This window comes from Lepisosteus platostomus, chromosome 6, assembly GCF_059453375.1.
Source record: "Lepisosteus platostomus isolate fLepPlt1 chromosome 6, fLepPlt1.hap1, whole genome shotgun sequence".
In the NCBI taxonomy this organism is placed as follows: domain Eukaryota; kingdom Metazoa; phylum Chordata; class Actinopteri; order Semionotiformes; family Lepisosteidae; genus Lepisosteus; species Lepisosteus platostomus.
In genome coordinates this window covers 13,307,167-13,320,659 of record NC_142616.1, presented here as the reverse complement: position 1 = coordinate 13,320,659, position 13,493 = coordinate 13,307,167, and the positions used below count along the sequence as shown (strand labels likewise).

The 13,493-nt window shown below is 44.0% G+C and overlaps 1 protein-coding gene across 2 annotated transcripts in view; it reads right to left on the bottom strand.

Moving 5' to 3' along the window:
* LOC148660433 (E3 ubiquitin-protein ligase TRIM39-like) overlaps nucleotides 1–13,493 on the bottom strand; it is a 182,698-nt gene that overhangs the window by 156,305 nt on the left and 12,900 nt on the right. The gene's annotated exons all lie outside the window — the stretch shown is intronic.

Sequence of the window (13,493 nt, the reverse complement as noted above, 5' to 3'; positions counted from 1 at the left end):
GCCAGGTTCAACCTGTAGACCCTCATGAAGGAGTGAGCAGAGACCTCAGCACAGGGTAAAATTTCAACAGGAGACAGACCTACCTGCAGCACTGCACAGCCACTGCCACTCTGAAACACAGAGATACACACACTGTTAATCACACACACTGAACACAGAGATACACACACTGTTAATCACACACACTGGACACAGAGATACACACACAGTTAATCACAGACACACACTGGGACACAGAGATACACACACTGTTAATTACAGACACATACTGAACACAGAGATACACACACTGTTAATCACAGACGCACACTGAACACAGAGATACACACACTGTTAATCACAGACGCACACTGAACACAGAGATACACACACTGTTAATCACAGGCATACACTGGACACAGAGATACAGACATTGTTAATCACAGAAGCACACTGAACACAGAGATACAGTCACTGTTTATCACAGACACACACTGAACACAGAGAAACACACACTGTTAATAACAGACACACACTGAACACAGAGATACACACACTGTTAATCACAGACGCACACTGAACACAGAGATACACACACTGTTAATCACAGACACAAACTGAACACAGAGATACAGACACTGTCAATCACAGACACACACTGAACACAGAGATACACACACTGTTAATCACAGACACACACTGGACACAGAGATACAGACACTGTGAATCACAGACACACACTGAACACAGAGATACACACACTGTTAATCACATACACACACTGAACACAGAGATACACACACTGTTAATCACAGACACACTGAACACAGAGATACACACACTGTTAATCACAGACACACACTGAGCACAGGGATACACACACTGTTAATCACAGACACACACTGAACATAGAGATACAGACACTGTTAATCACAGACACACACTGAACACAGAGATACACACTGTTAGTCACAGACACACACTGAACACAGATATACAGACTGTTAATCACAGACACACACTGAGCACAGGGATACAGACATTGTTAATCACAGACACACACTGAACACAGAGATACAGACAGTTAATTACAGACACATACTGAACACAGAGATACACACACTGTTAATCACAGACACACACTGGACACAGAGATACAGACATTGTTAATCACAGACACACTGAACACAGAGATACAGTCACTGTTTATCACAGACACACACTGAACACAGAGAAACACACACTGTTAATAACAGACACACACTGAACACAGAGATACACACACTGTTAATCACAGACACACACTGAACGCAGACACACAGTTTGTCAGAAACACACACTGAACACAGGGATACAGACATTGTTAATCACAGACACACACTGAACACAGAGATGCAGACACTTAATCACAGACACACACTGAACACAGAGATACAGACACTGTTAATCACAGACACACACTGAACACAGAGATACACACACTGTTAATCACAGACACACACTGAACACAGACACACAGTTTGTCAGAAACACACACTGAACACAGGGATACAGACATTGTTAATCACAGACACACACTGAACACAGAGATGCAGACACTTAATCACAGACACACACTGAACACAGAGATACAGACACTGTTAATCACAGACACACACTGAACACGGAGATACAGACACTGTTAATCACAGACACACACTGAACACACAGCTACAGATGCTTTATTGGCACGACCAATGAATAAATCAGTGTTGCCAAAGCTATACAAATACAATTAACATCAAATCTAGAGACACTTACAGAAATGTGACAATACAGACACATCTCACAGTCACTCACCATTGAGCTTCTCCTCCCCTGTAAACAAACACAGACACTGGAGTCAGACACACAGGAACAGAGCTGGAGAAACTGGACAACGACTTTGGGCATTGTCTCCATTACAGGTGTTATACAGTACATCTTACTTGATATAAGAACAGAAAGGGAGCAGCCCATACAGTCAGTGTGGAAGTTAGTATCTCATCCAGCTGTGTCTTGAAAGGAAGCAGGTATCGACTCCAACAGCTTGGCTGGGCAGCTTGTTCCCTCTCCCACCACCCTTTGTGTAAGGACGTGATCTCCTGCTCTCAGTTTTTAATGCATTTATTCAGAAAATGGAAACCCCATCATCAAAATTGATCCCTCCTATCTCTCATAGATAAAAATGTTTGCCACACTACAGTAAATCAAAATCACTTCACCCCATTCTGTAATGTTTAATCACAGACTTTGGGTAACTATGGTTAAAAAGAAATTCAATTCTCACTGTGATTAGAGTGTACTGTATGTACCCACTACCTCATTATCTCTCTGGACTCCAGGTATCCTCTCTGTAGATCTAACTGTGACACAGTGGACACAGTCATAACCGCAGACCACATACATCAGTAGCACAGTGACTCCTACAGGAGCATGAACATCACAAAGCATCCCTGTCCAGCAGTAGCCTCACACTGACAAAGGGCTCCTGTCCTGAAGAAACACCAGAAGTATCAGACACAAAGTAAAGCTGGAATATGAGTCCAGATTAGAGCAGAGACCTCTACTCAGAACTCAGAGTGGATTCTGGGTTATTTAAATTGCAAGAACTGGAAAACAAAATACTTCACTGTGTCAGTAGATAGACTTGTTCTTCACAGAGCAGAGCAGTGGAGTCTGGAGGTTATGAGGAATTCAGGGATGTGGATTTACAGCAGTTATTCCGTTATTGACTACAGGGTGATCTGCAGATGTGATACAGAACAGACACCTGACACACCTACAGGCAGGGTCTGCTGTCAGCCCTGCTCCTGCACTGAGCCCACCCTGCAGTCCGGTCTGTGAGAGCGATGAGGGTAACAGCAGCTCTGTGATGATGTCCTGTATTAACTGGGTCTCTACAGTCCAGAGCAAAACCCTCTTCTCTCTGTGGAGTCTTCCTGGTTAAACACTGTGATAACACCATCCTGTCATGGAGATGGAGCTTAGACAGTGGACAGTGTTTTAATTCCCTGATCATTAATGCTGCCCCATCTAGATTCAGTCTAAATTGTTGTGCCTTTCAGCAGCTCCAGTATTGTTGTCTCTTGGGACAGTGTGTTTCTATCTTCTAATGTCCTCACTGTCCTCTGTGTCCTGACTGGTCATTAAGAGCTCAGGGAGGTGTTTGTACAGAGTAATAAATAACAGCTCCTGCCCTCGTCCTGCTCAGCACTGATTACCTGTCCCTTCAGGTAATGAGAGACCCTCCCACACAGACACTGCTGGTTTCAGTGGGGAAGACCTGCTGGTTGTGAAGAGAAGCTCCAGTAAGATCTGCTGAGCTGATTCCTGTTGTACCAGCTGTATCAGAAAGGCTGGAGAAGATCCTGTACTGCCTGCAGTCTAGAGAGGTGTGTTCAGTAGAGTGTGTGACTCTGATATACAGTATTAACCAGCAGCTGTATCAGACAGGCTGGAGAAGATCCTGTACTGACTGCAGTCTAGAGAGGTGTGTTCAGTAGAGTGTGTGAGCCTGATATATTAACCAGCAGCTGTATCAGACAGGCTGGAGAAGATCCTGTGAGGAGACTGAGGCCCAGTACTGAAGATCAGCTCCTCTCCTCAGCTCACTCTCTCTCTCACTCTGTGGCACAGGGAGACTGAGAGACTGTACAGATCTTCCAGGATGACCTCACTGAGACAGTGCAGACCACAGCAGGAGAGATTCTCAGGGATCAGCTCTGCTGACTTTGATGCTGTATGTTAATCTCCTCTAGGGCAGCTGTCAGAATATTAGGATTACAGCTGCAGAGGGATGAACAGTGAGTTCAGATCTAAAATCTACATTAGATGTATATTGTTACTGATTTACATGGACAAGGAAACATGGAGACACTTTGATTGTTTCTAGAGAGTATTGGACACAGCGCTGGTGTCACTATAACCATTAACACACTGTTCTCCAGGGGGTGAGAATCAGGAAGGAGCCCAGCAGGAAGATCCTGGGTATGCTGGGATTCTCTGAGTTTCCATCCCAGAGGAGAAGGTCAGATGTTCACTGTTGCCCATAGATGATGGAACAGCTGCTGAGTAACTTCACCTTGATTCACCTCCACTGGTGGAAACTCACAGTGAGACACAGCTGAAGACAGAGGAGCTCTGACACTGGAGGAGCTGGGTCTGTCTCTGCAAGGACAGCTGCTGTGGGCCGGTTCTGGTTCTGACTGATAGGATCCCATCCCACAGTGTAGATCTCCCTCTATAACCCATTCTGAGAAGCTGAGCTGCTGGGACCTACAGCTCTTGACAGGGTGTCTGTGCACTGACTCCTGTTATCTAGAGTAGGGTGTGCTGCTCAGACACTGTCATTTACAGTCCATCCTGACACAGACATTCAGACACACATCTATAATGAGCACATACTGTCCATTCTTCTCCACTGGATCACCAGAAGTGCTGATGCTGCTACAGTCACAGCTGCTAATAAGACGAGAGCCACCATCCATCCAGAGGACGCAGGGAAAAAGTCTCCTGGAAAACAGAAGAAATAAGAGGTTTCTTATTGAGACTGATTTTAATACATGTACTGTAGTTAAATCGGCATGCTTTTAATGCCTGGCTAGCGTTAGGGTTACAAGAACCATAGAATTTTGCCCGCTGTTGCACTTCTAGCTGCACTTTAAATGACAAAATGAAGAGAGTTTACCCATTAGAACAGGTATTCATCACACTTTTCATCTGGCTCAGTTTTGGATAAAATCACTGCATAGGGCAATATGCAAAAAGGTGACCAAAACTGTCCGAAAACTAAATGTGCAGATTGGAGCAAATTATCACTCATCCTAAAGATAACTGGGGGCCCGGAATGCAGCACTGACAGTAAAAAACTTCTACCTGTTGTGGGAATTCTAACCCTAACCCTAGCTAGGGTTTCAAATGTGCATTCCGGCAGGGTGTCTCAGAAGCCCTCCAAACATCAAAGTTAAATTTTTTCCTCAAACTCCAAAAAATCAGTCTCAGACTATCGAAACGGTTTCTAAAAGCTCTAGGAAATGTATCTTCTTTAATAATCTGTCTGGTTTAGGCAAATTTTCATGATGCTGAAAAATGCTGTTAAATGGTAGTTAAATCGGGATGCTTTTAATACCTGGCTAGGGTTAGGGTTACAAGAACCATAGAATTTTGCCCACTGTTGCACTTTTAGCTGCACTTTAAATGACAAAATGAAGAGAGTTTACCCATTAGAACAGGTATTCTTCACACTTTTCATCTGGCTCAGTTTTGAATAAAATCAATGGATAGGGCAATATACAAAAAGGTGACCAAAACTGAACCGAAAACTAAATGTGCAGATAGGAGCAAATGATCACTCATCCTAAAGATAACTGGGGACCCGGAATGCAGCACTGACAGTAAAAAACTTCTACCTGTTGTGGGAATGCTAACCCTAACCCTAGCTAGGGTTTCAAATGTACATTCCGGCAGGGTGTCTCAGAAGCCCTCCAAACATCAAAGTTGAATTTTTTCCTCAAACTCCAAAAAATCAGTCTCACACTATCAAAACGGTTTCTAAAACCTCTAGGAAATGTATCTTCTTTAATAATCTGTCTTGTTCAGGCAAATTTTCATGATGCTGAAAAATGCTGTTAAATGGTAGTTAAATCGGCATGCTTTTAATGCCTGGCTAGCGTTAGGGTTACAAGAACCATAGAATTTTGCCCGCTTTTGCACTTTTAGCTGCACTTTAAATGACAAAATGAAGAGAGTTTACCCATTAGAACAGGTATTCTGCACACTTTTCATCTGGCTCAGTTTTGGATAAAATCAATGGATAGGGCAATATACAAAAAGGTGACCAAAACTGTCCGAAAACTAAAAGTGCAGATAGGAGCAAATTATCACTCATCCTAAAGATAACTAGGGACCCGGAATGCAGCACTGACAGTAAAAAACTTCTACCTGTTGTGGGAATGCTAACCCTAACCCTAGCTAGGGTTTCAAATGTACATTCCGGCAGGGTGTCACAGAAGCCCTCCAAACATCAAAGTTGAATTTTTTCCTCGAACTACAAAAAATCAGTCTCAAACTATCAAAACGGTTTCTAAAACCTCTAGGAAATGTATCTTCTTTAATAATCTGTATGGTTTAGGCAAATTTTCATGAAGCTGAAAAATGCTGTTAAATGGTAGTTAAATCGGCATGCTTTTAATGCCTGGCTAGGGTTAGGGTTACAAGAACCATAGAATTTTTCCAGCTGTTGCACTTTTAGCTGCACTTTAAATGACAAAATGAAGAGAGTTTACCCATTAGAACAGGTATTCTTCACACTTTTCATCTGGCTCAGTTTTGGATAAAATCAATGGATAGGGCAATATACAAAAAGGTGACCAAAACTGTCCGAAAACTAAAAGTGCAGATAGGAGCAAATTATCACTCATCCTAAAGATAACTGGGGACCCGGAATGCAGCACTGACAGTAAAAAACTTCTACCTGTTGTGGGAATGCTAACCCTAACCCTAGCTAGGGTTTCAAATGTGCATTCCGGCAAGGTGTCTCAGAAGCCCTCCAAACATCAAAGTTAAATTTTTTCCTCAGACTCCAAAAAATCAGTCTCAAACTATCAAAACGGTTTCTAAAACCTCTAGGAAATGTATCTTCTTTAATAATCTGTCTGGTTTAGGCAAATTTTCATGATGCTGAAAAATGCTGTTAAATGGTAGTTAAATCGGCATGCTTTTAATGCCTGGCTAGGGTTAGGGTTACAAGAACCATAGAATTTTGCCCGCTGTTGCACTTTTAGCTGCACTTTAAATGACAAAATGAAGAGAGTTTACCCATTAGAACAGGTATTCTTCACACTTTTCATCTGGCTCAGTTTTGGATAAAATCACTGCATAGGGCAATATACAAAAAGGTGACCAAAACTCTCTGAAAACTAAAAGTGGAGATAGGAGCAAATTATCACTCATCCTAAAGATAACTGGGGACCCGGAATGCAGCACTGACTGTAAAAAACCTCTACCTGTTGTGGGAATGCTAACCCTAACCCTAGCTAGGGTTTCAAATCTGCATTCCGGTAGGGTGTCTCAGAAGCCCTCCAAACATCAAAGTTAAATTTTTTCCTCAAACTCCAAAAAATCAGTCTCAAACTATCAAAACAGTTTCTAAAACCTCTAGGAAATGTATCTTCTTTAATAATCTGTCTGGTTTTGGCAAATTTTCATGAAGCTGAAAAATGCTGTTAAATGGTAGTTAAGTCGGCATGCTTTTAATGCCTGGCTAGGGTTAGGGTTACAAGAACCATAGAATTTTGCCCGCTGTTGAATTTTAGCTGCACTTTAAATGACAAAATGAAGAGAGTTTACCCATTAGAACAGGTATTCTTCACACTTTTCATCTGGCTCAGTTTTGGATAAAATCACTGCATGGGGCAATATACAAAAAGGTGACCAAAACTCTCCGAAAACTAAAAGTGCAGATAGGAGCAAATTATCACTCATCCTAAAGATAACTGGGGACCCGGAATGCAGCACTGACAGTAAAAAACCTCTACCTGTTGTGGGAATGCTAACCCTAACCCTAGCTAGGGTTTCAAATGTGCATTCCGGCAGGGTGTCTCAGAAGCCTTCCAAACATCAAAGTTAAATTTTTTCCTCAAACTCCAAAAAATCAGTCTCAAACTATCAAAACGGTTTCTAAAACCTCTAGGAAATGTATCTTCTTTAATAATCTGTCTGGTTCAGGCAAATTTTCATGATGCTGAAAAATGCTGTTAAATGGTAGTTAAATCTTTATGCTTTTAATGCCTGGCTAGGGTTAGGGTTACAAGAACCATAGAATTTTGCCCGCTGTTGCACTTTTAGCTGCACTTTAACTGACAAAATGAAGAGAGTTTACCCATTAGGACAGGTATTCTTCACACTTTTCATCTGGCTCAGTTTTGGATAAAATCACTGCATAGGGCAATATACAAAAAGGTGACCAAAACTGTCCGAAAACTAAAAGTGCAGATACTGTAGTAAGTAGTTAGTCATCATTGCAGGCACATGTTTAAACACAGTGCTGAGATTCAATAAAGCATTAGAGCTACTTCATATTCTTGATTCTTTAGTTACACAGAAAGCAGAGATAGGATCGGTTGTTTTAATTTAATCTTGAACCTTTCAGAATTGATACTTTTTTTCTGATTATCAGATAAAGTATTTACAGAAAGTGTCTTATTGAGAGTGGAGTTACTGTGTGTCACCTGATTGTATGTGCCTGACAGATTCAGCACTTTGTATTGAGTGTTGAGGTGAGTCCTTTCATCATTAGTTCCTATTCTGGGCTGTGCCCAGTGGCCCAGGTGTGTTATGTCCTGGGTGTGTGTGAGACCTCAGGTGTGTGACAGCTGAGCTCCACTGTTCGTGTTCAATACTCACTGGGAATGTGGAGCTGAGAGCCCCAGTCTGGCTCAGGCAGAGCGCTCCTGACCAGACAGGAGAAGATGTTGGACTCCTGCTGGACTGGGATGGAGCTGCTGACACTGAGGAGCCCCTGACTGTCCCTCTCCACTGTGCTGCTGGACAGTGAGGTCACATCATGTCCATCCCTGTCTGTCCAGGTCACTGCAGGCGCAGAGACCCACCCCTCTGATCTGCACAGCAGCTGGGTGTGACCTCCTCCAGGGGAGTGGAGAGACACTGAGGGCTGGGAGCCCAGGGCTGTGGGTTCGACACAACAGGAGATATTTCACAGCTGATAAAAGCCCACTGTCGCTTTGATTTCAGAACACAGAAATTATAAAGACGTGTTTAGAATCAACAGTTTGAATTATCTGTATATTATAACTCTTAAAGTTTCTCCACTCAAGGTGACAGTTGAGCTGTGAGCTGGTGAACTGGAGTGTTGAGGTATCAGTGAGTCTGTATTTACAGGGGACAGGATCAGTATTACAGAGACACAAGGATGGAAACTGATCAGCTGAGTGCTGAGCTGTGTAATTTTTTTTTTGGTGTATGTGCAAGTCTTTTCCAGTTAAGTTATTACTGTATTCTCTTCTCTGTATTCCCAGAATAATAACAGAACAGACATCACAACACGACACAACACAACACAGGTACCTCAGTCTCTCTGATGTCTTTACCTATGCAGACGTGTTAGGGTAGCCAGGTAGATTCTGTGCAGAGTAGTGAATCCGTGTTCTAAAGCTATAAACCAGAATCCAGTCCAAAAGTTCGAAACCGAAGGATTAACACCAGCAAAGGTACCGAAGCACAAAACAAAGTCGTAAACCAGGGAGCTAGAAAGTCGAAGAGTCTGAATACCTCTAAAAGCGCAAACCAAAACAACAAGCCGAAAAGCAAATCCCCCGGGCTGGGGATGAAAAGCAAAACGAACTTCCAAAATACTCCGCTGGGAGAAATACTGGGAGAAAGACTAAAGCTCCCTAAAACAGAGAAAGGCAGAGAATGCTTTGAAAGGACTGAATGAGAGAGGTGAGGGGTCAGGTAGAAGCTGGAAATGTAACAAGACTGGGGGTATGTACAGTTTATTGTTGTGTTGTACTGTTTGGTTTAGAGCTGTATTGACAGTGAGTGTGTTATTGTGTGGACAGAGCTGGCATCTTACTGAGTACTGATGTGATCAGTTACTCATCACAAATATAACTCTCTTTAGATAATAAACCAGACTGAAAGACACTCACCTCTCACATCGAGATCGTTAACAGTGTCATCATACCACTGGTCAGAGAACACCATACACTTGTACTGTCCATGATCAGAGCGTCTCACATCTCTCAGTATTAGAGACACATTGCCTCTGGGGAGCTCACCCAGGAATAATTCCTGTAGGCTGGATTCTGTCTAACAAAGTTATAGACTCCAGATTCATATAAACAAACAAAGTTTTCATAGTCATCTCTAAACCAGTGGATCTCTAGGTCCACAGCGCTGATGTCTGGTGACAGGTAACAGGGCAGGACAGCGTCTTCACCAGGGAAAACAAACACAGGAGCAGCTGGACCAACAACCCGAAACGTCTCTGAAAGAGAAAGAGCACACAGCTGACATGAGTCTCAGCCTCTACACAGACACACACTGAGACAAACTGGAGACTCATACTGACAGAGTGAAGAGAAGCAGCTCACTGATCTACAAACAGATCATTAATGATCCAGAACATGTGACTGAGGAGGACTGAAGATCAGTGAGTGTCTCATCTCCTCTTCCTCACACCAGAGATTCTCAGACACTCAGATCCTCAGCTTCACTCAGTGAGCAGCTCTGCCCTCAGTGAGAGGATCTCTGACTGTTTTCACTGAGGATCTCTCACTCTGCATTCCTCCCAGACTGCCACAGAGAACCACAAGCAGACATTTCTGCTCTGATATTAATCGCAGTATCCTGACAGGCTGAAGGAACAGCGTCTCCTAACTCTTTAACAGAGATACTTCAGAGTCAATCCAGTGCTCCTCTCCAGAGGTAACAGTCAAACATGAACCAGAGTGGACATGATGAGAAAGTGCATTGAAACCTGAGAACAGGAGGCACACAAGGCTGTGGGAGTGTAGATCATGGTGTCAGGTCAAGCTCCTGAAACCTGTATCTTGGCTTCTTGCAAGAACAGGTTCACCCTCACGTTCTGATCAATGAATATTCAGAATTAAGAGATTTTAAAATGTTCTAATGTTCAAATTATAAGTTTCAGATGTTTTGTTTCCAGAAACTGTAATGAAACCAGTCTTCGGTATGAGGGTCTTGTTCATGTTATTGATTAAAACACCAATAAGAGTCTCACTGTACCTGATCCTGAGACACAGGACTGGTGGAGAAACAGCAGAGTCACATAGAACCACTGCAACAGGTCAGCTTTCATCTCTGAAATAAACACTCTGATGGAGATCAATGGTCTCTGAAAGACACAGACAGACAGATCATTCAGCTCACTTACTGACTGACAGAGAGAGAGCTGTTCTGTGTTTAGGGGATCTTGGGTTTATTGGGTCATACAGTATATACCTCGGTATCATTTATTATGATCCAGATTTGCAGAGAGATGATTTAAACTAAAAAATAATTAAAATTTTAAATGAATAAATATTTGTTTAATCCAGTGTGCACGAATTATTACTTTTTTCAACAAAGCTGTGCCAGAGAACAAAGAATTCTTGTGTCTCTGTCTATTCCAACAACTGTTCTGACTCTTCTGGAATATATTCTAGAGCAGCAGTTCTTAACCTTTTTGAGAGTGCGACCCTTTTTTAACATTAAAAATATTTCACGTAGTAAAAAAAGCACTTTGTTTTAAGCGCTTTAAATGCTCTTTACTAAAAGCTTTGTTTAAATTCTTCCTCTTCAACAAGTCTGGTGTAAACAAGCAGGTGTGCATCTCCAGAGACACCAGTGGTCTCGTCAAGTTGTAAAGAAAACTACACACTAGATCTTATCCTAGAGATCACCTGCTCTTCCACGTCTCTTGCCATACGCCCAATGTGGTCAGACACAGGATCATTGATACTGGTACCAATGACACTGGTTCCAATGACACTGGTATCAATGACACTGGTATCACTGCCAGCTGCTCTGCAGCACTTTCCCACACAGGATTGAAACCGTTTCCTTAGCGCACAGTAGGGAAAAAGTCCCACCTAACGTGTGGCTTCCCAGTTTGGGCAGTCCAGTTAGCTATGAGGAAAGACACTGAAGTGGCTTCTGGCTCACAGTTCACAGCTCTTTGGAGGGCAGATTGTTGGCCTCTCAGCTCCTGTAGCTTTCGTTCAAAACACTCAACAGGTTTAGACTGCAAGGCTGAGTGTCTGGTCTGCAGGTGGTGTAGCAGTCTGGAGGGCCTGAGGCTTTCCTGAGCCAACACTTCGCCACAAACCGTACGGTGTGAATCCCTACTCTAGGGACTGTTCGTCAGATTTTCTCACTGTTTTCTGCTGTGCGTTTCTCCACATTATCTTCAGCTCTCACTCCTCCAGTCTCACCTATTAAAACCGCTCCACTGCTGGGCTCATCACTACTACCTTGCGCAGAAGAAGAAAGCTCTACGAATATAAACACAGTCAAGGCCCACCGATAGGAATGAATGTAGCGCCCTCGCTGGGTCCACTGAGTCACCCTGCTGGTGGAAACAGTCTGAACCCTGCAGGTGTGTACAACAGCGAACTGTTTACCTCTGTTACTGTCCATTGATGTGTAAACACCCTGAATCTGCGGACGTGTCCCGTTTATCACTCTAGTGTGTGTGTTGACCTTAGGTTGATTCTGTCTCTGCTGCCTATTGTGTGACCCTCATGGGGGTCAGGACGCCCAGGATAAGAACCCCAGTTCTAGAGAAATCACTTACAACTTGGGGGTTATGATCAATTATTTTACTTGTTGACTAAACCGCTCGGTCAGTTCCTGTTATTCACCATTTTCATGTCCCCCCTTTGTAACAATATTATATTTTGTGTTTATTGTGTTTCTCAGCTGCTAGAGCTACCAGCTCTGCTGAAGCTGCTGTTTCACAGACAACCTGAGTGACATGGAAATGACTTTATCAAGAGCACTGAGGGCTGATAACAGGAGGCACTTTACAGCACTGCTGTCCTGCAGCTCAGTGTGTCTGTGAGCCTGTCCACTCCCACTCCAGAACTGGTCAGTGTGTCTGTGAGCCTGTCCACTCCCACTCCAGAACTGGTCAGTGTGTCTGTGAGCCTGTTCACTCCCAGTCCAGAACTGGTCAGTGTGTCTGTGAGCCTGTCCACTCCCAGTCCAGAACTGGTCAGTGTGTCTGTGAGCCTGTCCACTACCAGTCCAGAACTGGTCAGTGTGTCTGTGAGCCTGTCCAATCCCACTCCAGAACTGGTCAGTGTGTCTGTGAGCCTGTCCGCTCCCGCTCCAGAACTGGTCAGAGTGTCTGCAGCAGGGCTGTCCAGTCCTGGTCCTGGAGGGGTCAGTCAGTGTGTCTGCAGCAGGACTGTCCAGTGCTGGTTCTGGAGAACTGGTCAGTGTGTCTGCAGCAGGGCTGTCCAGTCCCAGTCCAGAATTGGTCAGTGTGTCTGCACTAGGGCTGTCCAGTCCCAGTCCAGAATTCGTCAGTGTGTCTGCAGAAGGGCTGTCTAGTCCTGGTCCTGGAGGGTTCAGTATGTCTGCAGCAGGGTTGTCCACTCCCAGTCCAGAACTGGTCAGTGTGTCTGCAGCAGGGCTGTCTAGTCCTGGTCCTGGAGGGGTCAGTCAGTGTGTCTGCAGCAGGGCTGTCCAGTCCTGGTCCTGGAGGGGTCAGTCAATGTGTCTACAGCAGGGCTGTCCAGTCCTGGTCCTGGAGGGGTCAGTCAGTGTGTCTGCAGCAGGGCTGTCCAGTCCCGGTCCTGGAGGGGCTGGTCAGTGTGTCTGCAGCAGGGCTGTCCAGTCCTGGTCCTGGAGAACTGGTCAGTGTGTCTGCAGCAGGGCTGTCCAGTCCTGGTCCTGGAGGGGCTGGTCAGTGTGTCTGCTGGTGTTCTGATTGTTCTGACTCAGTTCAGGAAGTAAAGAGCAGGTGC